Source organism: Mytilus galloprovincialis, chromosome 10, assembly GCF_965363235.1.
Source record: "Mytilus galloprovincialis chromosome 10, xbMytGall1.hap1.1, whole genome shotgun sequence".
Taxonomy (NCBI): Eukaryota; Metazoa; Mollusca; class Bivalvia; order Mytilida; family Mytilidae; genus Mytilus; species Mytilus galloprovincialis.
Window position 1 is genome coordinate 38,612,138 of NC_134847.1, and position 27,504 is coordinate 38,639,641.

At 31.2% G+C, this 27,504-nt stretch overlaps 1 long non-coding RNA gene across 2 annotated transcripts; it reads left to right on the top strand.

The window, feature by feature from the left end:
- The first annotated feature begins 10,806 nt into the window (after positions 1 to 10,806).
- On the top strand, positions 10,807 to 14,417 carry LOC143049145 (uncharacterized). 2 transcript variants are annotated; one of them, XR_012970085.1, is made up of 3 exons: positions 10,807 to 10,873; positions 12,121 to 12,215; positions 13,973 to 14,417. It is a non-coding gene; the product is annotated as an uncharacterized LOC143049145 (long non-coding RNA). The 2 variants fall into 2 exon arrangements; XR_012970086.1 differs by having other exon boundaries at positions 10,814 to 10,873; positions 12,077 to 12,215.
- Positions 14,418 to 27,504: the final 13,087 nt, after the last annotated feature.

The following is a 27,504-nucleotide window of genomic DNA, read 5'->3' on the forward strand; positions in this document are numbered from 1 at the left end:
AATTGGAAGGCCATTGTATTATTTCTAAGTCCCGTAAAAAAAGAAAAAAAGCAAGAAGGTATAGTGGGGGCATTATTGTTACTATAAAAAAGCCATGCTTTAAAGGCATTACATATTTAAAAGAAGCAACAACCTCGCCAAATAGACTATGGCTTAAGTTGAATAAGAACTTTTTTGGATTTGTACATGATATTTATCTGTGCGCTCTTTATATACCCCCCTTTTCATCATCTCACTATGATAATGACTTAGATTTTTTAGAAAATGAGATATCTACTTTCTCCATGAATGGACAGATTGTATTGATTGGAGATCTAAATGCTCGAACTGGCCAAAGAGCTGACTTTATTGTAAATGATTCTGATCACATCAATAATTTTGATGGTTTTGATTTACTCCCGGAAAATTATATTACTGATTCAGAAATTAATAGAAACAATCAAGATACTTCTGTAAATACAGTTGGTACAAAGTTATTAGACTTGTGTTTGTCTTCAAGGCTGCGCTTACTCAATGGTCGATTTTTAGGTGACTCATTGGGATATTATACATATATGTCAAGCAGTGGATTTAGTACTGTTGATTATGCTGTTGTTAGCGAGAGTCTCCTGTCCTTAGTCAAATATTTTAAAACAAATGATTTTACTTACCTATCAGATCATGTTCAAATTACTTTATATATGAAGTGCTCTATAAATATAGATAAAGAAATTGGCCTTGTCTCAGGAAAAAGGGTGGCACTGGATTAAATCATATAAATGGACAGAAAATTCTAAACTTAAACTTATTGATGCTTTATTGACTGAAAATGTAAAGAATGAGATAATAGAATTTGAAATGGTTAATTACGAGGAAAATCAGGTTGGTGTTGATGAGGCTACAGAAAAATTGACAAAAATTTTAGATAATATTTCAAGCCTTTCTTGTAAAGCAACTCCAAAAAAGAGGAGGAAGAAGAAAAGGAAATTTAAACAAGTTTGGTCAGACAATGTTATATATGAAACCAAGCGTCAAATAAATAAAATAGGAAACAAAACAAGAAATAATCCAAATAATAATAGTTTAAAGCAAAAGTTTTTTGAGTTAAAAAAAAACTTGAAGAAAATGGTTAAACACAAAAAGTATGAATATAAACAAAAACTTTATAATTGTTTAAGTGAATATATCAATCAAAATCCAAAGGAATATTGGAAAATTTTAAAATCTCTTAAGAATAAAACAGAAAAAGATGAAATACCAGAGGTATTAAAAGATGAAGAAGTTTTAATAAAACATTTTCAAGATCAAGGTAAACCTTCATCTATAAATAATGCTTTTATGATAGACATTGAATCACAATTAAAGCTATTAGAAAATAATATAGACTTCAAAGCTGAAACAGATGCTCCAATATCTTGTTCAGAAGTAAATAAGGTAATCAGAGGACTAAAACTTCAAAAGTCTGCTGGACCAGATAGAATTATAAATGAAATAATTAAAACCTCAAATCAAGTAATAATTAAGTCAATTGTTAAAATATTTAATTTAATTCTAAAAACGGGTATATACCCAAAATCATGGAAGGACTCATATATAATCGCACTTCATAAGAAGGGAGACAAATCTGATCCCAATAATTACAGAGGTATATCTTTAATCAGTAATCTTCCTAAAATATTCAATGCTGTACTTAATAATAGACTAATCACAGTTGTGGATAAACAGCTGAATAACTGTCAGTTTGGCTTCAGATAAAACCACAGAACTGCTGACAGTATTTTTATATTAAAATCTTTAATTAATAAATATATACACAAAAATAACAAAAAAATATATGCATGCTTCATTGACTTAAGAAAGGCATTTGACTCTGTATGGAGGACAGCCCTTCTGTATAAATTATGCAAAATGGGAGTAGGAAAGTCATTTTACAGAGTAATAAAACAACAATATTTAAATACCAAATCCTCTTTAAAACATAAAGATTACATTTCTGACTATTTTGACATTACTAGAGGTGTGAAACAAGGGGATTCATTAAGTCCTACTTTGTTCAACATTTTTATAAATGATATCACTAAAGGTTTGGAAGATGACAACTCAAGTCCTTTGAAGCTTATAAATAGTAAACTAGGCTCCCTCCTGTTTGCTGATGATCTGCTTTTACTATCAGAATCTAAGGAGGGTCTCCAAAATAGTCTAAATAAAGTTTCCATGTTTTGTGAAAACTGGCAGCTTTCTCTAAACATAAATAAAACAAAAAGTATGGTCTTTTCAACAACAAAGCAAAAGCCTGAAGCATCTATACTTGTATATAAAAACAAAAAAATAGAGAATGTTTCAGAATATCCTTACTTAGGTCTGCTGATTAAATCAAATGGTAATCTCAGTCATAGTACAGCTGAATTAACAAAAAAGGCAAAAAAGGTTTTGTTCTCTATTAAAACATATACTAATTCTCTTGGCAGCCTTCCTATCAGAGTGTCAAATAACTTATTTGACACCTTAGTGAGACCTATACTGACTTATAATTCTGAAATAACATATTTGGACTCATATATAACATATTTCAAAGCTAAAAAAAGAGCTTTGGTTTCTGGAAAAATTGTGGACCCATTTAATTTTATTGACAAGACTCCAATAGAAAACTTGCATCTTGGTTATTGCAAGTTTACCCTTGGCACTAACAAAAGTGCCTCAAATTTTGGTACAAGGAACGAATTGGGAAGACTGCCTATTGAATGTCATATAAAAACCCAAACTATTATGTATTTAGCAAGGCTCTTCACCTCAAATTTGAATCCCTTATTACATGAATCTTTTCAATTAACTAAAACTTTGGATTCTAGTGGCACCTATTCATGGTTCACTTTTGCAAAAGATATTCTTTCTGAATCTAACATTGATATAGATAGACTAAAAACCTGTGATAATTTAAAACAATTAAAAAATATTAAAAGCTATATTAAACCCCAAATAAATTCATACTACAACAACCTGTTGATAAATAAGTTAACATCTATTGATGATAAAAGTAAATTAAATTTTTATAAAGCACTTGAGCCAAATCTATTGATCAAACCTTACCTCTCTAACCCAAACTTTGAATTTAGAAAATTAATTACAAAACTTAGAATCAGTGACCATTCATTATTAATTGAAAAAGGGAGGCATTTTAAAATTCCTCGCGGAGAGAGACTTTGCAAAAAATGCAAAGTAGTAGATGATGAGAAACATTTCTTAATAAATTTTGCTCATAATTCAAATATTAGATTAACATATTTTGATTGCATTAACAGAGAAAGTAATTCATTTGCTAATCTCACTGACAATGACAAAGTTATATATATACTTAACCCATCAACACCAACACAAGTGAATAAACTAGGATCCTTTATAAAAAAGTCAATGGAACTGAGGACAGGGGACCCTTTATTATTTATGGAACGCCATGACTGCCTTATGTTAATGATCAGCATTATATGCAGTGCTCACACCATTATATTAAGTGCTCACAACATTATATTAAGTGCTCACAACATTATATTAAGTGCTCACACCATTATATGCAGTGCTCACACCATTATATTAAGTGCTCACAACATTATAATAAGTGCTCACAACATTATATGCAGTGCTCACACCATTATATTAAGTGCTCACAACATTATATTAAGGGCTCACAACATTATATTAAGTGCTCACACCATTATATGAAGTGCTCACAACATTATACGTTTTTTGTTGTATGATGAGATTGGTGTATGATGAGATTGATGTATGATGAGATCATTCGGTAAACATCGTTTTTTTGCGGAAATTACCGAATCCATAATTTGTAAATTACGGTAATTCCCAGCATACAAATTTAAACAGTTATTAATGTTTGGTGCAAAATAACTAGTTTGTGAATTTAAATTCTTTTAAGAATATAATTCGGACTACGCCGCATTTTTGCGCCTGTCCCAAGTCAGGAGCCTCTGGTCTTTGTTTATCTTATATTATTATAATTTTAGTTTCTTGTGTACAATTTGGAAATTAGTATGGCGTTCATTATCACTGAACTAATATATATTCGTTTATGGGCCAGCTGAAGGACGCCTCCGGGTTCGGGAATTTCTCTTTACATTGAAGAACTGTTGGTGACCTTCTGCCGTTGTTTTTTCTATGGAGTCGGGTTGTGATCTCTTTGATACATTCCCCATTTCCATTCTCGATTTTATGCTATACATAAAAGTCAAATTAGTTTCGACAATTTTCCATTTTTGTGAGTGATCCCTATCCATCCCTATCCATGAGAAAGAAGCCCCACAGAAACAATCAAGATCCGCCGTCAAAAGTAACTTTCCAGATAACGAAAAAAATATTCAGATATGAAATTTTCAACCTTTGAGATTGATCCTAACATGGGATATGGAAAAAAATTGGTAGCAAAAATAACAGAAATCCTCAGACTATAGACAAGCTTGTATGTGAGAAGAATTAGAACGCCAATCACAACAACGAGAAGAATTCACAGTAAAACAATACTAGAAGTTCTCCATTAATATAATTATATTACAATTATATATTGACATAATAATGAGTATTTTTTTTTGTGCTTCCGTTACAAAACAAATTGTGTGGACTTTAAATAAAATCAAAGAAGTGCTCAGCAACAAATAGCATTCCTATTTTTGTGTTGTTGCTATCATCTGGACCTAAACACAAATTTGAATCTTTTTTCGAGGTCCATTGTTATCAAAGAAGTGCGATCTAAAAGATATTATTCTTCTATGACTTGTAGTTGATTATATTTTGTATCTTAATGTACCTTAACCAGAATTAATTTAGATCAAGTAGTTATCAAAGGTACCAGGATTATAATTTAGTACGCCAAATGCTTGTTTCGTCTACATAAGACTCACCAGTGACGCTCATATCAAAATATTTATACATCCAAACAAGTACAAATTGAAGAAAATTGAAAATGACTCCTTTTTCATGGACAATCGTTACTATCCAATAATAGTAAATCATTCTATTTTACTCACAGTTTGTTTCAATCTTTACCTAAATGCAAAACTTAGATGCATGTTTTTTTATTAGTTGTTAGTGGCTTTGAACTAGCTGTCAGTAATTGCGAGTACTCTCAGATCAGTACTTATAGTGTCTTTTTGTTGTTGGGATATAGAAGTACCCGCCCACGTCTACTCTATTTTCTGGTAGATGGATTTATATTTGTACCCATCTGATGAGTTAAGCCTTTTACAACTGATTTTCATAGTTCGTTCTTATGTTGTTCTGTTACGCCACTGTCCCAGGTTAGACGGAGGGTTGGTATCCCGCTAACATGTTAAAACCCGCCGCACATTCTGTATATGTGGCTGTCCCAAGTCAGGAGGTGCCTTTATTTCAGTGGTTGTCGTTTGTTAATGTGTTATATACATGTTAGTTTTTCGATCGTTTGTTTGTACATAAATTAGGAATGTTTTACGTTTATTATTTCGGGGTCTTCTATAGCTGCATGACTATGCAGTATGGGCTTTGCTCATTGTTGAAGGCCGTACTGTGGCCGTTTAGTTGTTAATTTCTGTGATGTCATTTTGTCTCTTGTGGAAAGTTGTTTCATTATCAAGCATACCACTTTTTTTATATATATTAACCGTGCAAAATGACGAACAAACGTAGTAAACGTTTTTCATCCCCACAAACTCAGTTTTCATAAGAGATGATAACTTTAAATGAAAATAATGTTAAACTGGGTCTTGAAAGGGTAAAATTTATGGATTTTTTTGAAAAAAAGTGTGTTTCCAGTTTTTGGAGAAAAAAATAATTTGTTTTTGATTCTGAGAAAAAAAATTTGATTGATTCACCCCTAGCTGCCAATATATGTAATGCTAAAATTGAATTAAAAAAATTATTTTCGACTTGTCGCGAGAAAAATAAAAATCAATAGCCCTCCCCCCCCCCCCCCCCCCCAAAAAAAATTAAATGGTTGCTGCCTAAAGTTATGTTAAACACCTACAATGAAATGCTTTAAACTGCATTTTCCATATCTGTTAGATACTTATTCATGTGAAATAACAAATTCTGAAAATGGATGCCAAAAATGACTCAATCATGACATATATATAAGCTAGTGTAATATAACGCTTATGTGTTATAGAAAGCTGACTGTTTTATTTAAAATGTAATTCAGCTTTTTTTAAACTGAGTACGGACTATAAAGTGGCACCTTGCTAAAGTTCTTCAGTAGGAAATGAGCTCGAGGAATATGTCACACAAATTTCCCTTCAATATTTCATTAAATAAGCTTTTTATTATTTCACTTACATTTTGCCATTCGTATTTCTTACGACGAACAGAACTACTTTAATCATTCACTTCTTAGTTTCATCTTTTCCTTACTTATTTCAATCAGTTTTAAATATTGTATACTGCCTTATGATCACATGACTTTAATAACTGTTTAAATTTGTTTGCTGGGCATTACCGTAATTTACAAATTATGGATTCGGTAATTTCCGCTAAAAAACGATGTTTACCGAATGATCTCATCATACATCAATCTCATCATACAACAATCTCATCATACAACAAAAAACGTAATGTTGTGAGCACTTAATATAATGGTGTGAGCACTGCATATAATGTTGTGAGCACTTAATATAATGTTGTGAGCACTTAATATAATGGTGTGAGCACTGCATATAATGGTGTGAGCACTTAGTATAATGTTGTGAGCACTTAATATAATGGTGTGAGCACTGCATATAATGGTGTGAGCACTTAATATAATGTTGTGAGCACTTAATATAATGTTGTGAGCACTTAATATAATGGTGTGAGCACTGCATATAATGCTGATCATTAACATAAGGCAGTCATGGCGTTCCATAATTATTTACCTGAATTTGTGTATATATATTGAGTTACTTAGTTATTGTCTTTATTTGTTTTTTGTTGTTGTTATATTATGTCACAAACTGTAAAGTTTATATGGCAATAAAACTTTGAATTTGAATTTGAATTTGAATTTGTATTCTTTGATTCGTCGTTTTTACGTGATGACGGTTGACAAATTGGACCTCGTTATTTTAGTATTATAGATGCTTCAACAATGGAGAAACATTATAACAGATTAATTTATAATTGATCCTTTTGTAAACGTGGTTCTCAAATAGAAGTTCAAAGACCCAAATGTAGTACATTCGATATGAAATATGTCTAGATGTTGGTGATAATGCGGGTTTTGCTTTCCAGTTCGCCTTTATTGCATTTGTAACGTTAGAAGTTTCGGAATTGATAACTCTATAAATGTATATATCAAAATGTGCCTAATTAAAAGTAGAAATGGAATATGCCTTAAAATCAATACTTTTATTCATTTTGTTACTCGAATGATCCCTAATAACAATGATTTTGAGCGTGTAGACAAGAAACACCGCGACATATGATCAGCGTTGCTTTGAAGTTATTCTTGTCATTTTTTAAACTTATTAAAAAAAAGTTGTACTCCTAGCAAGAGTAGTCTTTGGTGTTAATGGTGTATGTTTTATTTATGACGTCATCGTTAACTGGACGCGTCTGACCAGGACGAAAAGTTCACTTTGTTTTGTGGTCAAGCCGAAAATAGAAAAAAATATGGATAGGGGTGAAGTTAAGAGTGATTAAAAGGTAATTCAAATAGATTATTCCGAAAATGATATATCTTTTTATTCCGTATATATTAAGGAAAAAAAATTAAAAGTTTTGTAACAAGATTTCAAAAGATCGTGGCAGAATTAACGATTTTTTGAAATTTGTGTTTCTGTCACAAAAACCAAATCTCGCATTTTTTTTTTGTGCTCTTCAAAATTCGAACGAATGCTGCAGATCCAAACCAGAATTTACATATCTACCCTTCCTGTGTCAAAATTATACAATAAATATACAACTTTCTGTGTCTTCAATTAGTAAGTATTGTTTAAATTATGTCCTAAATTGTTCATTTTATAAAATCCGTTGAAGTGTTTTTAAATATGGACGATAAAAAAATAAATCAACAATACACATACTAGTAATGAACACTGTTTAGAAAAGTCAACGTTTTTCAAGTAAAAACTTTAACCTGAAGCAGGACAGACGGACGAACGGACCCACAGACCAGAAAACAAATGCCCCTTTACTATCGTAGGTGGGACATACAAATCAGAAAGAAACTAATCTAATCTAAACCAGAAAAGAAAACGTGCAATAAAATTAAACTAGTAAAATTGAGAATGGAAATGGGGAATGTGCCAAAGAGACAACAACCCGACCATAGAAAAAAAACAACAGCAGAAGGTCACCAACAGGTCTTCAATGTAGCGAAAAATTCCCGCACCCGGAGGCGTCTTTCAGCTGGCCCCTAAACAAATATATACTAGTTCAGTGATAATGAACGCCATACTAATTTCCAAATTGTACACAAGAAACTAAAATTATAATAATTCAAGACTAACAAAGGCCAGAGGCTCCTGACTTATGACAGGCGCAAAAATGCGGCGGGGTTAAACATGTTTGTGAGATCTCAACCCTCCCCCTATACCTCTAGCCAATGTAGAAAAGTAAACGCATAACAATACGCACATTAAAATTCAGTTTAAGAGAAGTCCGAGTCTGATGTCAGAAGATGTAATCAAAGAAAATAAACAAAATGACAATAATACATAAATAACAAAAGACTACTAGCAGTTAACTGACATGCCAGCTCCAAGTTCAATTAAACTGACTGAAAGATTATGATTTCACTCATATGAACATCAGGCACAATCCTTCCCGTTAGGGGTTTAGTATCATATCATCATAACATATATGAGAAGAACATAACCCGTGTCATGCCAACAACTGGTTTTTGAATAAATGTGTTTAGTTCCGATGCAAAGACCCTATAAGTGAATCAATATTAACGCCAAAATATGCAATCTTTAATGACCTGACAACAGTATCGTAACTATATCCCTTCTTAATAAGTCTATTCAAAGGTTTTGTTAGTTTTTGAGGTGAATACTGACACCTTTGTGCTTTATAAAGAATATTTCCATAAAAAAATGGATGTGAAATACCTGAACGTTTAAGAAGTCTGCATGTTGAGCTATATTTACGAATGATGTCCTTATACCGATGATAAAATTTAGTAAATGTTTTGACTAGTTTGTGATATCGAAAACCCTGGTGTAATAATTTTTCAGTAATACATAAATTTCTCTCGTTAAAATCTAAAACATTGTTACATACACGAGCGAATCGTACAAGTTGAGATATATAAACACCGTAAGATGGTGACAAGGGAACGTCACCATCTAAAAATGGATAATTAACGATAGGAAATGAAAAATCATCTCTTTTATCATAAATTTTAGTATTCAGCTTTCCGTTAGTGATATAGATATCAAGATCGAGGAAAGGGCAGTGGTCATTGTTAGTATAAGCTTTATTTCAACAGGATAAATTTCTTTAATATACATACTGAAGTCGTCATTATTGAGAGCCAAAATATCATCCAAATATCTAAAAGTATTATTAAATTTGTTTATCAGATGTTGTTTCGATTGGTCTTTGCTTATTTTTGTCATAAATTGTAACTCATAGCAATACAAAAACAGGTCCGCAATAAGTGGTGCACAGTTTGTCCCCATTGGAATTCCGATAATCTGACGATACACGGAATCCCCAAAGCGAACAAAAATGTTATCTAGTAAAAATTCAAGGGCATATATAGTATCAAAGCATGTCCAATTGACATAGCTTTTTTGTTTATTGCTACTAAAAAATGACCTAAAAGAGTTTGAACATATATATTCACATTCTGATTTTTTAAATACCCATTTAATTAGGTGTGTGAATTTTTTCTTAATGAGAATGTGAGGCAATGTGGTATACAGGGTAGAAAAATCAAAACTTTGAACAGATTCAAAATCACCAATGTAAGCATGCAATTTATCAAGTACTTCCAACGAGTTCTTGACACTCCAAAAGTAATTAATTCCACTATTTTCGAAGGCCTTATTTGAACAATTTATTATCAGGTTTTTAATGGTACCAAGTGTGCTGGTAAGAAGAATAGACAATTTAGTAGTGGAACAATGGCTTGAAGACGAAATAAATCTATATTTGTAAGGTGTTTTGTGCAGCTTCGGAAGCCAATACATAGTTGGGACTTTCATTGTATTTGGCTCTGCTTGTATGTTTGTTACAAATGTCATAGTAGCATGTTAAAGATGAAACTGAACAAAACGGGCGCTATCTTATTGCTTATTGCTTTACAGATAAAGTTAAATTAAAGAGCATCAAATGATGGTACATAAAACCTGAAACAGTCAAAATTTGGAGAGAAAAAAATCCACTATTAAAGACATCAAAATATTCCCAAAACTGTGAAATTGTGTGATCATTAACACTCGGATATGTACCGGCCCTCAACAGCATAACAAGTAGGAATCAACTGTATTTTAAAATTCGTGACACGAAATCTCTACACGTACTTAAACAAAACCCAAAAAAAGACTTTAAATTCTAACAACCGAAATTTAATTTCAGTCTGTGTATCGTCTATGTCAATCTCTTACACGTCCCCCATGATAATAATCCCACAATCACATTTGGATTCGTTATAACAAGCTAAAGAATTAACCGTATTTTACGAAAATTCGTTTGAAAGTGCATTCACCTGCACAATCGTAATGAATTTCACTGTATCATAAATATATGCAAATCTGACTTGAAATATTCCAAAATCAATAAATATCATGTAAATACGTAAACACATGTTACCATGCTTTACGTGGATATAAATATGTTATTTACAAAAAAAACCACATTCTGGATGAAATAAGAAACCTATCCATATGGTAACGAACCGAACTTTTTATCGGAATAAAATTAGCAAAAAGTAAGTGCGACCTTTTTAATATATTAACACTAGGATTGTTTTTAAACTGGGTTTTTGGTATTACTTCCTTTAGAATACACGTGCTTATGCAAATATACAAATGTTTCCATCGTGTAAAAAAATAATAAATTACCAGTAGTGAGATTAGAATTTTGATGAAGAAACCGGCAAAATGAAAGTATACATGTATCTGTTAATTAGAATACGTTTTTATTCATTTAGATAAATATCGACATAAACCTTTATTGTCCTATAAAATGAAGTCTTTCATATAAAATGAAGTCTTTCATTTTAATCTTATAAAAGTCAAACAAAATGTTAGACTGTGTTGACATTTTGATCTAGTTCTTCCTTCGTTATGCATTTACATATGTATTAAAGAATGATTTTGAATAAGCATTGAAACGTAGAACTGTTATTTATCTATTTGTATAGTGTAGACATATATAATTGTTTAATGTTGTCGATCTCTGTCTTTATTACTAAATATATTTTATAGAGGACCATGTAAGTTCTGCGTCTGATCCTTTTCATCATATATGTAAAAGCAAATAAAATAAGTTTAGAATAGATGTAAGAGGGGCGAAAGATACTAGAGGGATAGTCAAACTCATAGATCGAAAAATAAACTAACAACGCCATGGCTAAAAAAATAAGAACACAAACAGACAAATAACAGTACACAAGAAACAACACGAACACCAACAAAAACTGGGGGTGATCTCAGGTGCTCCAGAAGGGTAGGCATGAATGTATATATATTCTAGACTGCAAAGAATTATTTAGAAAATGAAATTACTTTTATCCTGAATAAATCGATTTGAATTTGAACATATTCAAGATGTTCAGATTAATAACCACAAGAGAACTACAATTTAATTTCAAAGAAGGTGGGGATCATGTTTTTTTTTCTAAAACAATAATATTATGATCCCTAATTTGATAATAACAAATAATCAAGCCAAGATGATGCGCGCATAAAATCTCAGTGACTCAGACAAAAAACCGTAACCCCTCCCCCTTTTTGAAGTTCAAAAGTTAAATGGCTGCTCAATAAGTCGTACAGAAAAAAGGTAAGGGATACTTAACAAACAACATATTAAGTGAAATTTGTTTGGACATAGAACACTGTGCTACATTTTTATTTGTCTGATTGCAGTTCTGCGTCAATGAAAAGCTACATTTTTATTTGTCTGATTGCAGTTCTGCATCAATGAAAAGCTACATTGTTATTTGTCTGATTGCAGTTCTGCATCAATGAAAAATGGAACGAAACATACCTCAAAGTCAAGGTCATTAACGAGGTTAACATGTAAACGTGCTATCCGTAAACTAGCTAGCAGTAAGTATTATGAGGTTACATCATATGATTGACAGGAGACCGTGTAAAATGGCGGGAAATTTGAAAAAAAACGATTTTTTTTTTAATTTGGTGCCATGTAATAGGGCCACATAGGGAAATATCATCTAAAATGATGGGAAACTCCGTTTCTGTACTATCTTTTCGTTTTAACTGACATGTTTATCAAATTGTATCTATAACACAAAATAATTTGTTCTAGACAATGAATCCCAGTAGGTATTCGATTCCGATAAGTTTGTCTAGTATTTCAGTGATAATTCCGCTTTAATAATATGTGGTAAGACTCATTAAATCAAAGTTCGTCACATCGTTGTGCTCAAGTCTGACTCGTTTCGTACTTTATACCAGCATTCATCGCCGAGTTAAAAAGTTTGGATTGCCAAAGCCGGATCGAGGATTTGTATAGCAGGAACCAATCATCTCCTCATAAGTTCACTGTATATATAACTTGCACTTTACATTGTCTTTGAACACTTGCAAGATCTTAAAATAGTTTGTTCATGTTATGTAACTCTCAATGAACTTAAATTGATTATTGGAAATCCCTTCGCATATATGCATCAGTTACTGCTACAACAACTTAAGATCATGGCCTTATTACATAAATCAATGACTTAACTTATTTCAATATGATTAAGTAATCCTTGTTAAGTTGTCGCAAATGCTAAAGTTCTTACAACTAGACAGCTTATCGTAAGACTGCATCTAGGAGTCTATAGTTGCTTTGTACCACAACTAATAGGTCATTTCGAACTTAATTCATATCTCCGTTAAATTAGATAAGTTTTACATACAATGTCTAAGTAACTTATCATTTTAGATCATTTTGAACTTCATTCTTACTTTAATTAGATAAGTTTTACCATCGAAGTAAAGTGTAACCATGGAAAATAAATGATATAATACTTCCATGGTTTTACATACAATTTCTAAGCAAACATAACATTTACAGCCGATTGCAATGAGTATGTATAGCTAAAGGTAATATCTTTGGTTAGCTTGCTTGCTAGCTGAACCACGAAGTCATTGTAAGATAAGGTATACTACCCTGCTTTCGAAGTAGCTTAGTCCTACAGACATATAGATTGGTTATCTGTCGGACTAGTCTACTCTTAAAGGAGGGTAGTTTACCTAACCTAATTATGACTTCATGGTTCAGCTAAGAAGCAACCTAACCAAAGATAGTATCTTCATACTCATTGCAATCATCTGTAAAGGTTATTTTGAACTTCATTCATATCGCCTTTTTTGCATACAATGTCTATAGACGTTATTAACATTTTAGATAAACTTGTTATATAATTGGTATGGGTTTAAATCATGATATCCGCCGATTGAAAGTCCAATGTATATAAACCTTTGCCTTGCTGACCTATATTAGAATATATCAAAGTTCAATTATCGTCTCCTCCTCTTAAATTACTCTTTTACTTTTTTTTCTGTGAAGTGTTTTATAAACAATATTTGTTTCTTTGATCGTTGTATAAAATACCTTTGGTGGCCGGTTAATGTTGTTTCGCGTTTTTGCCTTTTCGGCTTTTCTGAGTTTTTGCATTTTTGCCCTGAAGAATATGAAAGGCGAAAACGCGAAATGGCCACCATAATTATATGCCGATTTCATTCAAGTTGATTTCTGAGATAATTTGTACATACAGTAATACAATAAGGTTATTCATTACATCTTATGTTACAGAGTTACCTTTATAAGAAATAATTAGTTTGTTTTCTCTTTGCAGGATTTGGTAGGTTGTTGTGTGTAAGGGACCCTTCTTATTGTGGAGACGGATGGCAGTATGGAAATATAACTAAAACTTGGATATGGATGGGTTAAAGAACTTTAAACAAAATTCTGAAAAAAATCAAATATAAAGAAAAAGAAAAAAAAGATACATTGTGTATAAATTGCAAATTTACATGTAGCTAAAACATCAAAAGAAAAAGTTAAAATGAATAAATATCATTTACAGCTAATTTCCTAATGCATGTAGAACAAAACATTCGTTAGCTTGTTTGCTTTGTTTGTATATTGTAAAATCATTAGGATAACACCCAATTAAATTCAAATATAATATATTAAGTTTAAACTATGCCTATATATATTGTTTAGATGTCAATCTTATTTACAAAGCTTGTATAAACAATTATACAAACAAAGCAAGCAAGCAAACCAAAGTTTTGCTTTGCAGGATTTTAAGGAATCAGCTGTAAAATTATTTTAGTTAAAACAAAAGGGATGGGAATAATGAAATAAAAATAAAATATATGTGGTTGTCTAAACGATGTTTTTTTGTCTGTTGATTGTCATTGTGAGGGGTCAATACCTAATCCTTATGCAGTGGTGTAAAAAAAAAGGTGGAATGACAGAAATGCTTGTCTTCATGAAGTGGTCAACGTGTGCTTAACAGAGTCGAATACTTGAAAAATGATGAGAAATGTTTATAATAGTCTCAGACCAAAGGAACAACCAGAAAACAACAAAAAATCATCGACTTGCATAGGCGGATTCAAAGGGGGGTGTCCGCCTCCCTTTTTGAGGGGGAAAAAATGGTTGTTTATGTACGGAATCATTGAAGCATGACTGGAGCCCCCCCCCCTTTTTATGAAAAGTTTTGGATCCGCTACTGACTTGGTACGGATATAAATTTTAAATTCGTTTTAGCTAATTTGCCTTTCTATTGACATAACTATTCAGAACAAACAGAACTGTTCAGTCAGGATTCTACTTCGTCAAAATTATCTCCCCATTACGCCAATTCATTTTCACAATCGTAGAAATGGGAGCCATTGTAGGGATGACGCGCTGCCAATTTTGCTCTTGAAAACCGATAAATTTATCCACATAGCACCATTACGATCCTTATATGACAGTTGTATTTTAAAAGACAAATGTGTCTACTAGCTAATGAGCATCAGTTAATGATCTTGTCTGCATTGATTCAACTTAAAACTATTGTCTGATCGATTGTCAGGTTGAATTTTCGAAAATTCTTAAACATTAAAAAAAACCTTAATTTAAAATTTCGTGGAAGGGCAGACTAAAAATTTTCAGTGGTTGAAGATTAATAACCCTAGTTATCACACACACAAAATAGTATTTTTTCGAAGATATGCATTTTCATCATCCAACTTAAAAGACTGTCGTCAAGTAATTTTATTAAAAAAATAGCTATTCGAACACACCTTCTCTGTTTTCGTGATTCATTAGATAGGTATTTCACTTGACCCATATATTTCATCTTTTCGTACTGTGATTTTTTTTATGTTTTAAAGTCAACCTGTAGCTTTGATATATAAAAATGATAGAATCTGAAGCGAAATGATATACTCTTGCTTTGTACGTTTTAAAGACAAAATATACACCCAAACTGACGCCTAAACATAAAAAGGTGCACTCGATTTTCTCTTTTCGATACAATTTTTACCCATTTTTTGGATTTTTTTCTTGAGTCACATAATAGAACACGAAAATTACTGAACTTGAAGATTGACAGTTCTCCGTCCGTGGTAAAAAAAAATCAAAAAAAAAATCGGAGGCTATGCATTTTCTACATCCAACTTGATAGATACCCATGTCCTCGACTTGGTATCTTATTGTTCTGCATTAGGGAGCTACCATTTGATTTTTATGGGGGGGGGGGGGGGGCTAGGATGAAAAATTTTGTCCTGCATTTTTTTTTAGTTGTAATCTCTGTCCTGCCTTTTTATTTTTCACTCTATTCGGTCCTGCATTTTTTTTTATTAGTTTATCCTGACTTTTTTTACCTAAATTGTCATCCTGCCTTTTTTTTTTTGCAGTGTCTCATCCTGCCTTTTTTTTTTTACTCAAAACTCCTGTCCTGCCTATGTGCCTATGTTTTTCAAATTTCATCCTAGCTCCCCCCCCCCATAAAAATCAAATGGTAGCTCCCTTACTATTTAATAGATAAGATAAATTCAAAAACTTATTCAAATGGTGTTTTTAAAATAAAACATTTCGTAATTGAGAAGATAATTGTCATTTTATTTGTTTCTATTAACTTTTAAAATTTTTGTTACTATAGTAAACATTACAGTAAACATTTATCGCCTTCTCTAACAAAGAGCTTCCATTCTTTTGTTCTATTTCAACCGGGTTTCCGACTGTGTGTGACCCTCAATTGAATAGAGATGTACCAGGCTTACTTTAAATGTCAGTCAGCATGGTAGACTAGGTCAGGTGAAGGGTTGACGGTTGACAAAACAGGTTTAATCCCGCCGCATTATTTATTCTGGTCTGTCCCTAGTCATGATATTATTATTTAGAGTATGGTTGTCTTTGGTTGGTATTTTGTTCATGCTGACGGGCTCGATTCGTAGCTATAATATAAGGCAAACGCAACAAACGGCAACCACGATAACCCAAGAAATACAAGAACAACGTAATATTCCCAAAACAAACTAATATATCCCGATAACAATATTTTTGACCGAATTAAATAACATTTGGAGGAGTGAACAACAAATAAATAAAACACATATGTTGTATTATACATAGAAGGTTCGCAAATGGTAAATTTAATAGTGTTTGCTTTTCGTCCAGTGGCAAATATTTCATCCATATTCGTTACAATAGAAAATTAACCATTATTTTATTGTTAAAGGGAAACTTCGCAAAAAAATCAAAAATTGATATTATGTTCATTCTGTATAAAAATGTTCAAATTCATAGATATTAAAGTTTTATTCCGCTAGATAAGCGATCACCATCGATTTTAAATTTAGAGTATCAATTCTCCGAGATCCGCCATCTTGTCTTCTTTCCCGATGAATAAAAACGATATGTCTATAAACCACAAAGAAACAAAACTACAGTAACCGATGTAGTCGTAATTGCGTGTCGATATCTTGTCAATCGTACGGTTGTTTAATACGACTAACTAACTTGATACGGAAAATATTCTTACTTTTTTTAAATTACCATGGTCTGTTGTTTTTAAACTGTTGATATTGGAATTAGGTGAAAAGTCAAAGTTGAAATCATAAATAAGTGTTCCGTGAAAATTGTTTTCGAAAATCTAATTTGTTCATAATTCTTTAAAGTAATAAACTTTTTTCAAATATATTTTGATCTTCCCTTATCTGATCACCAGCATGGCTAAAGGTATTACTTCCAAAGGTATTGTGAGGGGTGTGAGGTGACACGTCCAGGTATTCAAGCGATTTCCTGTCGGGCTTGCAAGTTCATGCATCGTTTCACTTCTGCAGGTATTGATCAGTGTACACGGCTGATAACTTATAACTTATAACTTTCCATTTTGAACTATCAGATGTATAATATACAACTCTGTCTTACTTGTCATTACTAAACTCATACGCTTGTTTATAAATAACATTTCTGGTGTAAAGAATATAATTCATAATATATAAATAATACCCAAAAAATAAGATTTGATGAAATTAAAATCTATTTAAATATTTTTTCCAAGGGTGAATTTGGGAAAATGTAATATATAGTCATTGTCAATAGTGAAGGACAGATTGGAACAGACCAGAAATATTGATTTAAAAAATGTACGCACTTGCCGACGATTCGTTTATACGACTGGATATAAAGTTACGGAACTATAGCGCAATTTAAAATATATACGTGTATACATTGAACATAAGAAAAAAACATATATTTTGAATAAATAGGGGTAAAAGTGTTGTAAATAGACTAGCCAACGTATGCCAACAGTATGTAATCATCGAATGTCGAAAGACTACAGTTGTATACCAAAAGAAGAAGAGAACCAATTTGATTTAAATACAGGTCGATGTATAACTTTTGCTTTGGTTCATTGAAGCTGTGGACCTAGGAAAATCACAGATTTATATTTCAATAAGATTGTTCTCAAACAAAGGAAGGAATTCGTCATCACAATTGTTATATATGCCACTGGACGAACACTAATTATCCCCAGGGGATGTGAATATTTTGCTGGGAAACTTTTGAGTATCAAAGTTTCAAATTAATTTCGGGATTTATTTTCTTTCTTGGTATTCAATAACCGAAAAAAGAATAAATTACTTGTTCGCTAAATAGGGATATTCTTGTCAGATAAAATTTTTTAGTTATATTTTAAAAATAGGGAAATATGACATTAAATTGGTTCTGTCTTTTTTTAAACATCGTTAAAACGATGTGTGTCTAAGGTGAACGCCACAAAAACCCTGTAATACTAGTACGAGAGTATAGCATGTAAACATTCCTTCTCAATAATATGGTTGTATTGGAAAACTTTTCATACAGATTGACAACTCATTGTCCGATATGCATGTAATATTTGCCACATGACGCCCATAGTTCTTTCTACCATCATCACCTTATTCCTTGATATTGCTGTAAACATCGATGGTTCACACCCAAACAAAATGGGAGTAATGAACCTTCAGAGCTTCTCCGTGTTATACACTTGTGAAATATATAGACGAAATTTCTGTATTGAAATGAATCTACATCTCACAAACAGGATTTTCAAATAACGATTTTGAGTAATCACCTTACAAACCAATATAAACGTATGGCAAGATATAACCATGAAGGAATTTAGTTTTTGTCAGAACTCATCACTATATCATAAACGTATACGTATATATATGCATGCAGTTTCAAATATCAAGAACAAGCGTTCGATGTCGATAGTCTGTTCTCTAACTGTTCAGAGTTAGACATGTCACTTGTTCATTCTTGGAAGCCTTCATATTCCCCGTCTAACGATGGGAACTCTTTCTGATTGTGTTGACTATAAATGCTTGTATGGTAATTCTGTCGTTTATCTGTACAAGCGGTTGCATTTCCTCTCCTTTCCCAACAAACAAACGAACGAAACGCAACTAGTCTGATTTCTCTGGAGCTCATCCTCAATGGCTCTTATACGTCAGGAAACTTACATGTATACTAATAATGATTGTTTCATGAACAACGATGTATGAACGAACTATTATAAATTCGTCAATATCTGTAATGCATGACTAAAGTATAACTTTTATTACAACTACTGTATTACTTATTTGGATTAATGACGGCTATCATGTTCAACATTGCACAACTATTATCATAGAATTTTTTTAAAAAATCCTCAAAAATCCTCAAAAGATATAATGCCTTAGCTTAGATAATTAGTATTCTTATCACAAAAAGTTCGTGTAAATGATTGTCAAATGAATTTAATTATGTAAGAATAAAATGTTAAAAAGAAACTAAAAAAAAATTATGCATGTTGTATGTTGTATTTTTTTGTCAATTAAAAACTTTAAAATTGCAATAGTTTTATTAGCATTTAAACACAGCCAGATTTGAATACAAGTTAAGAAATTCCGGTAAAGTCAATGATATCAAACAGATGTACAATGGTATATCAAATTGGGTAATATTGCATTTAGTTTTTATTAAAGATTAAAACTACTATTTTTTGCTTCATATTTGAATCTTTACGCCAATTGCCGCTAAGAAAGTAATCAAAAATTGTTTCCTTTTATTTTTATACACTTTCGGAATTACGAATCTGAATTTTATTTTCAATTAATTTACACAATTTAATTATTGTATCTTTATTCTCATCGTGTATTTAATCTTAGTGTATTAACATCATGACAGCATATACTCTAATCCTTTCTATTTATCCTTTCCAAATAACAACATTTATACCTGTGTACGCTTGAACTCACACCTGCGGCTAAATAGCTACAAGGTAAACGAATTGACCTCAAGCCGAGAAATATACAGTGACCTTTACAAAATGATATACACACTCTGCTCACACATTAGTTGCATTGAAATGATTATCAAAACAATAACGGTAAATAGAACTGAAATATTTTCAGTTCAATATCAGTAAAAATGTTCAATAAATATTTTATGAAAAAAATCTCAACAATAATTAATTAGATTTATTCAAAAACATTTACTAGAGATAATTTTATAGGAGTTTAATTCAATCAATACAAAACGGTATATATATGCATATTCACTTTCGTTCATTCTTATATTGTGGTTTATAACTTCGACCATTCGTCAGCTGTGCGCTTTTAATTACGTATATTGTCGATAAGCTATAAGAGTTAAACAGATTTTATTTTTTCCCAGAATTCAATAAATCGGGCTAATACGTCACGACCCACTCGAGAATTCAACCAAAAAAGTTACAAATACTTGATTTTCTCCGTTATTAGAAGGAATATAAATTTAAAACTTTGCAAATGTGTTTTTTATGTTAAGATGAACATAATTAGATGATAAGTAAAAAATCGCGGAATTTCCCTTTAAGTCTAGTTCTCAGCCGCAACTCCCTGTAAATTTCTAGATGTTAAAGCCAAGTTCCCGACAGACAGTTACACTCTGGTTCAATTTGTTTTGTTAATCATTTTAATGCAGAGTCAGGCAATGAATTGGTATAACATATCATGTTTGAATATAGTTCAGATGGGTTTAAAGTTGTACCTTTTTTATGCCCCAATAAGTATGGGGCAATATGTTTTTCGGTCTGCTTCCGTTCGTCTGTCGTGCTTCAGGTTAAAGGTTTTGGTCAAAGTAGTTTTTGATGAAATTGAAGTCCAATCAACTTGAAACTTAGTACATAATGTTCCCTGCAATATGATCTTTCTAATTGTAATGCCAAATTAGAGTTTTTATCCCAACTTCACGGTCCATTGAACATACTAGAATGATAGTGCGTGTGAGGCATCTGTATACTATGGACACATTTTTGTGTCAATAGTATGATAGTCCCAGGTTTTAATACGTTTTACTTTTATAAACTATAGCAGCTGCACTTTTGGGAGAACTACCAATTGGGGCATTTGTTTAGAGACAGACTTGCTTAAGAACCTTTTCTAGAAGAGGGGCGAAAGATACAAGAGGGACATTCAAACTTATAGATCGTAAATAAACCGACAATGTCATGGCTAAAAAAGAAAAAGACCAACAGACAAACAATAGTACACAATACACAACATAGAAAACTATAGACTAAGCAACACGAACCCCAACAAAAACTGGGAGTGGTCTCAGGTGCTCCGGAGGGGAAAGCGGATCCTGCTCCTCATGTGTTATGGTTTCAAATTTGAAACATTCATAAATAAAGGAACATGAAATTGCAAATAAGCAACAGGACAGGTTGAATATTAAGGAGCTTCGAGTGAACTTGCAGTATATTGACAATATTCTGGCAATTTGTATATAACAAACTACTTGTTTAAAATGATATAATAATGGTAGAAGAAATGGAAGAAATTCTCTGTTCAGACGGATAATCAAATAGAGTTTGAAATTTTTATATAAATATTGAATAGCTCTCCTATCTGTACCATTCAGAGTTATCAATTTCAAACCTTATTCTATATGCAAACATATTTGGCATGCAGACCCAATCTTTATTTTCTGATGATTCTACAGGATTTTCATCTCCAAAATAATCATTTTAGATTTGACAAATGTTGCAATTGATTTCAGTATGTGTCGGAATTTAAATCATATTACATAACTTATTTCAATTAAATATAGGCTGTTCAGCTGCTGCATTAAATATGTCCTTTTTTTCTGAAAAATGCAAATGACTTTTTATTGTTGTTAGACAATGAAAACTGTATTATCCATAACAATGTGACATATCCAAATAGGGAACATTCTTCCCGAATGTTCTATTTTTTTATAAGAATGTCCATAAAAGATAACATTGTAAGATTGTCTTGCACATATGCACTGAAAAATCATTCAGATTAACTAAGTGTTCGCGACATATTTAAAATAACAACAAAATACATTTCAACAGCTTTTAACTTTTATTTACACTAATATATTAGGAACATAATGATATATTTTGATTAGTAAGCTGAATGAATGAATCCCAAAAACTAAAATTGAGAAAGAAAATGGGGAATGTGTCAAAGCGACAACAACCCGACCATAGAGCAGACAACAGCCGAAGGCCACCAGTGGGTCTTCAATGTAGCGAGAATTCCTGCACCCGTAGGTGTCCTTCAGCTGGCCCCTATAGTTTGTTTATATGTTATATGACCCATTCCACTGAAATACTTGTAACTTTATTAAATTTAGGTTGAAGAAATGTCTGAATGTGAATTTGTGTAAACCATTTTACTGTTCATTTATTTAACATCAACCTGTATCACCTGGTAAAAGAAGGTGTATGTCAAAATAATGCTTTACAAAAAGCCTGTTCAAATTTATAATTTGTACAAAATTATAATTTGTAATTATATAAGCAACATATACAAAGAGGCCAAAATCTTGTTATCAATTCTACTGTGGATTCATTTATTTTTCGTGGGTACCAATTTTTGTGGATGAAGGAAAACTCAATGCTTTTGTTCTGGGACATTTAATTTTGTGGTTTTGACAAAGTCTTCATACAAGCCTGTAGAAAATTTGTCATTCGTTGGACATTTAATTTCGTGGTACACCTATACCCACGAAAATTGGTATCCAATGAATAATTGTGAATCCACAGTATTAAATTTTTCAACATATTTCTTTTTTTTAACTTTACAACTTGAGTATTTCTATATTAGTATTTACTATATATAATTAAATGAGACATGTGTCATAAATCTACAGTACTTTCTCAACAAATTATCTAAATTTAGAGATTAAGAATATTCTATAGAACACGATTAAACAATACCCTTTTACCAGTGCAATATATAAAGGCTTACCCTTGCAGTTATGTTTTTTTTCTCTCCTTGTTACAGAAATATAGTAAAAATTTTATAATGATATACTATTAGGCCTACTTTTACTATTAAAAATTCCAAAGAAACAAACAAGAAATATCAAAAGTTACATTGGAGATCATTTAAGAGCTAAATGCATCAAAAACTCAAACTGTTTATTTTTCATCATATAAATTTGGGTTTAAATTAGCATACTGAATAATTTAAGTTAAATGTAATGTATCAGTATTTGACCAGCGCCTGTTAATCACGCATTGTTCTAACTAAGAATAACTAGTCTTTCCCTCAGCTAAAAAAGCTATGAATCCCTCCTTTAAAGCATCTATACAATTAACCTTCCTTATTTCTAACATTACATTTTATTTTAAAATAAAGTTGTCAAGTAATGGTATGTTTTTGGTTGAAATTTGTTCTGTATATGGTCAGTACTGAGTAGTCCTTTTCAATGCAAAAAAGGACATTGGGCAAAGTAGACTAGAATCATCATAAAAAATCAGACAAATAAATTCGATAGACCAGTGGCATCCAAGTTTAAAGGTTCATAAAAATGGACAAACACTTATAAGCCAGTAAAATGTTTGTATGATAATACTTCAGCTGTGTAGCTCCAGAAATAATTCAAAGTTCCTGAGATTGCTGAGATTGCTAATTGGCTGTTTCAGAATATAAAGGACTATGGGTAATTTCATTGTTCCTACCCACAATGAAAATAACGTCACAACATTGGTTGAATTTTCATTGTTTTGGACGTTTTCAACCAATCACAACGTTTTGGTGTAACACTTCTGAAAATATTACCCACAATTCATTAGATTTTGAAACAGCCAATTATGATAACGAAGCACCACATTACAATTCTTGCATCCAAAATGGTTTCTGGTTAATATTAAGTAATTACTTACGAGATGATTCTGTTTAACCAAAGAATAATAAAAAAAAATACCCATTTAGCAAATATATTTTTCAATACGATACAAAAAATCTATTCTATAAACTAAAATATCTTGGTTTTTAGAACAAAAAAAATATTTTCCAGCAGGATAAGCTTATTTTATTTGAATAAAAACTTAAAGCAAGAATATATTGAGATTTCTTTAATATATACTGGATGGACTGACAAAAAGATAAAGATTATGAGTGATGATGACAAAATGACAAAAATCTATCTACAATATAATGTTTTTATTAACCATTTGCAAGTGCTATTAACCAATAGGAAAACCTACTACATGTTAAAACAGTACAAGAGATATTCAAATTTTCTGCTTTGTCTATTACAGAGGGATGATTTTTTTCTTATTTGCTGCTGAATTTTTTTTCAAAACCTGAATATTCTCAAACAATAAATTAAGGTGGTACCTAACACTACAGGGAGATAACTCTGTAAAATCATCTAAACGTTTTAATTACGTTGTGTTGTTAAGGGAATATTAAGCTTTTCAATGATCAAAATAATTGTTTGTCAAACTGCTCTAAAACCAGTGTAACTTTTCTGATAAAACGGTTGGTTCAAATTGTTTGAAATTTTTATATCTTTGTAAAAAGGGTCAAAGTAAATACTTTGTCAAAATTTTAAGAAAATTAAACGAGCCAAATTAATTTTAGTTAAAGTGTTGGGTACCACCTTAATCGGATTTTGAAGTTAATTTTGTTATATAATCATCCAAATGAAAATGCCTCATTAATTTTTGTTTTGTTTATTAATTATCTTTTTTTGTTTGTCATCTAAATGGGGATCAGCAAAGATTCATGAAAAATTATATTAAGCATCTGAATGTCTCAGTACCTATCACCCAATAAATTATACACATGACCATTCACCTCAACTAATTAACATATTTATATTCTACTGCAAACAATTTATCATTATGATCTTGATGCGTAAACATGTAAACTATTTGAAAATGACACGATAAAGACAAAATAGAAGAAGCTCTTGTATTCCATACTGAATAGATAATTTTTATGCAATGATGGAAGTTCTAAAGAAGATAGTGTTAGCCATCTAACCTACCACATGATTTCACCAGATGCACCTGTTTTACTTTTTTCTTCTTAAGAAGTATATAAATATTATTCTCGTGTATGCTATGCAAAATATTTCAAGACCATGGCTATATCATGGCGGTCAGTGTTCTGTTGATGTAGGAAGCTGGCATCCAATTGATAACCACCATACTTTAAACAATATCAATAGCAATTTTGTCATTTAACGTCTTAAAGCATCTAGCTGTGAGCAGGGTTTGAACTCAAAATCTCAAGAGTTGAAAGGATAATGATCACTGTGGTTGATCTAATTTGCCACTGTGGCCCCATGGGTAATTTGCAAAAATACGAAAACTGATAGGGTCTGAAGCTCATGAAAATTGATAAAAGTACTGAAACTGCTGATGGTTTTAAGATCACAATTTTTTTTTTTTTGTCTTTCCTATTTACCATACTGATAAGGTCTGAAACTCAGGAAAATTAATAAAAGCACTGAAACTGCTGATGGTACTAGATCACAACAAATTTTTTAATTTTTTTATTTTTTTTTTCCTATTTACCATTCTGATAAGGTCTGAAATTCAGGAAAATTGATAATAGCATTGAAACTGCTGATGGAGATACAATCACAACTATGTTTTTTCTTTCTTTCCTATTTAACTTATTATATACAAATTGAAAGCACATTATAAAATAAAATTATATGATATGAAAAACTCTTCCTTGTCATATATAAAGAAACAAAATATGATAATACATTTACATAAAATATATGAACATTTAAATAGCACTTAATTGGCAAAGACAAATAAAATAAACAAACAAAATCACATTCATCAATAGACACATCATCTAAATCACAAAACATATCACAAAATTAATATAAGAATGTATTTTTTGTAGTCCAACGAAGGAAAATTTATTAATTTCAATGAAGTTCCAGGTGATGCTATTTGAAATTAAAAGTTCATTTATCTTTGCATGCTGTAAATATCAGCAACAAAAAAGAAACTTGCACAAAGCTATTCAACTACTGTAGATTCATTTATTTGTGTGGGTATCAATTTTCGTGGATTGAGGAAAACTTGCATTTTCTTGGATATTTGATTTCATGGTTTTGCAAAGTTCTGCATAAGGTGGTACCTAACACAACAGGGAGATAACTCTGTAAAGTCATCTAAACGTTTTAATTACATTGTGTTGTAAAAGGAGTATTTAGCTTCTCAATGATCAAAATTGGTGTTTGTCACACTGCTACATAACCAGTGTAATTTTTCTGACAAAACGGTTGGTTCAAAATTTTTGAATTTTTTATATTTTTGTTAAAGGATCAAAGTACATACTTTGACAAAATTTTATGAAAATTAAACGAGACAAATTAATTTTAGTGAAAGTGTTGGGTACCACCATAAATGCCTATTCAAAATTTGTTATTTGTTGGACATTTGATTTCGTGGTTCAAGGGTCACTACAAAATCCACTAAAATGTGTATCCAAATAATAATAATAAATCCACAGTATATGTTAATGGTTATGATAGAAAAATGTTGTGTTTGCAGTTAATGATCTAATCTTATTTGTTTGTACACCAAGAACCATCCAAAATCCCCAAAAAAATGATGCTTCATTTTTTATGGAAAGTTATTTTTATAAAAATTTGACCCATTGACCATTCCCACTTTAACTTCATATAAATCTGGAAACACAACATTTTTTCTTTCAATGCCTAAAGCTATTTTGTAAAACAATATTATTGTTAATTGTCTAAATTACCTCTAAAAATATCTACATTGACAAGCAAATTCCTTGAAAACTTGTTTACAATTTAAACTGAAAATGAAATCCATAGCTTAATTACAGCAGATAATACAAATTACAATCACATCAAAACATAAACAAACAGATCTCACAGATCATTAACCAGATTCTTCCAAGATTATGCATATTATAAAACAAAATAAATTTAATGATTCAAAAGCAAATGCATTCTGGGTAATATTTTTAAATTGTACACCATATTGCTTTGATTGGTTGATATTTTCTAAAACAATTGATCTTCAACCAATGGTAGGAAGTTATATTCATTTTGGCTTAAAACCAATGAAATTATCCACAATTCTTTGAATCTGGTGAATTACCAATGTAATATATAAGGAATGGAATGCAATTATCTGTAAACAAAACAATATATGTACCTTAACATAGTTTGATAAATATCAAATTATTTCATCAAATATATTGGCTGGCAAGATGATCATGATTTTTCTTTGTTGTAAAAATATAAAATGTGTGAAGCAAAGATTCCATGACCTCCAAATGTGGGGTTTTACAGTAATTTAAATGTCTAACCATGGAAGTAATATTGAAAGGAATAACATCGTCGTCACTTCAAAGGTTTCATCTGTGTTACCGCCCATCTTTCAATAACTTGTTAATTGGTTCAATATCTGGCATGGAAGTTGATTCTCCGCATGTGATCGATCAAATCACTGACACTTATCTGTCATTTTCGTGTTCACGGAGAACGAACAGACAAGTTTTTGTCGTTTATACGTGCGAAATAACCCGAATAGTCCATTCGTTACATTCCGTT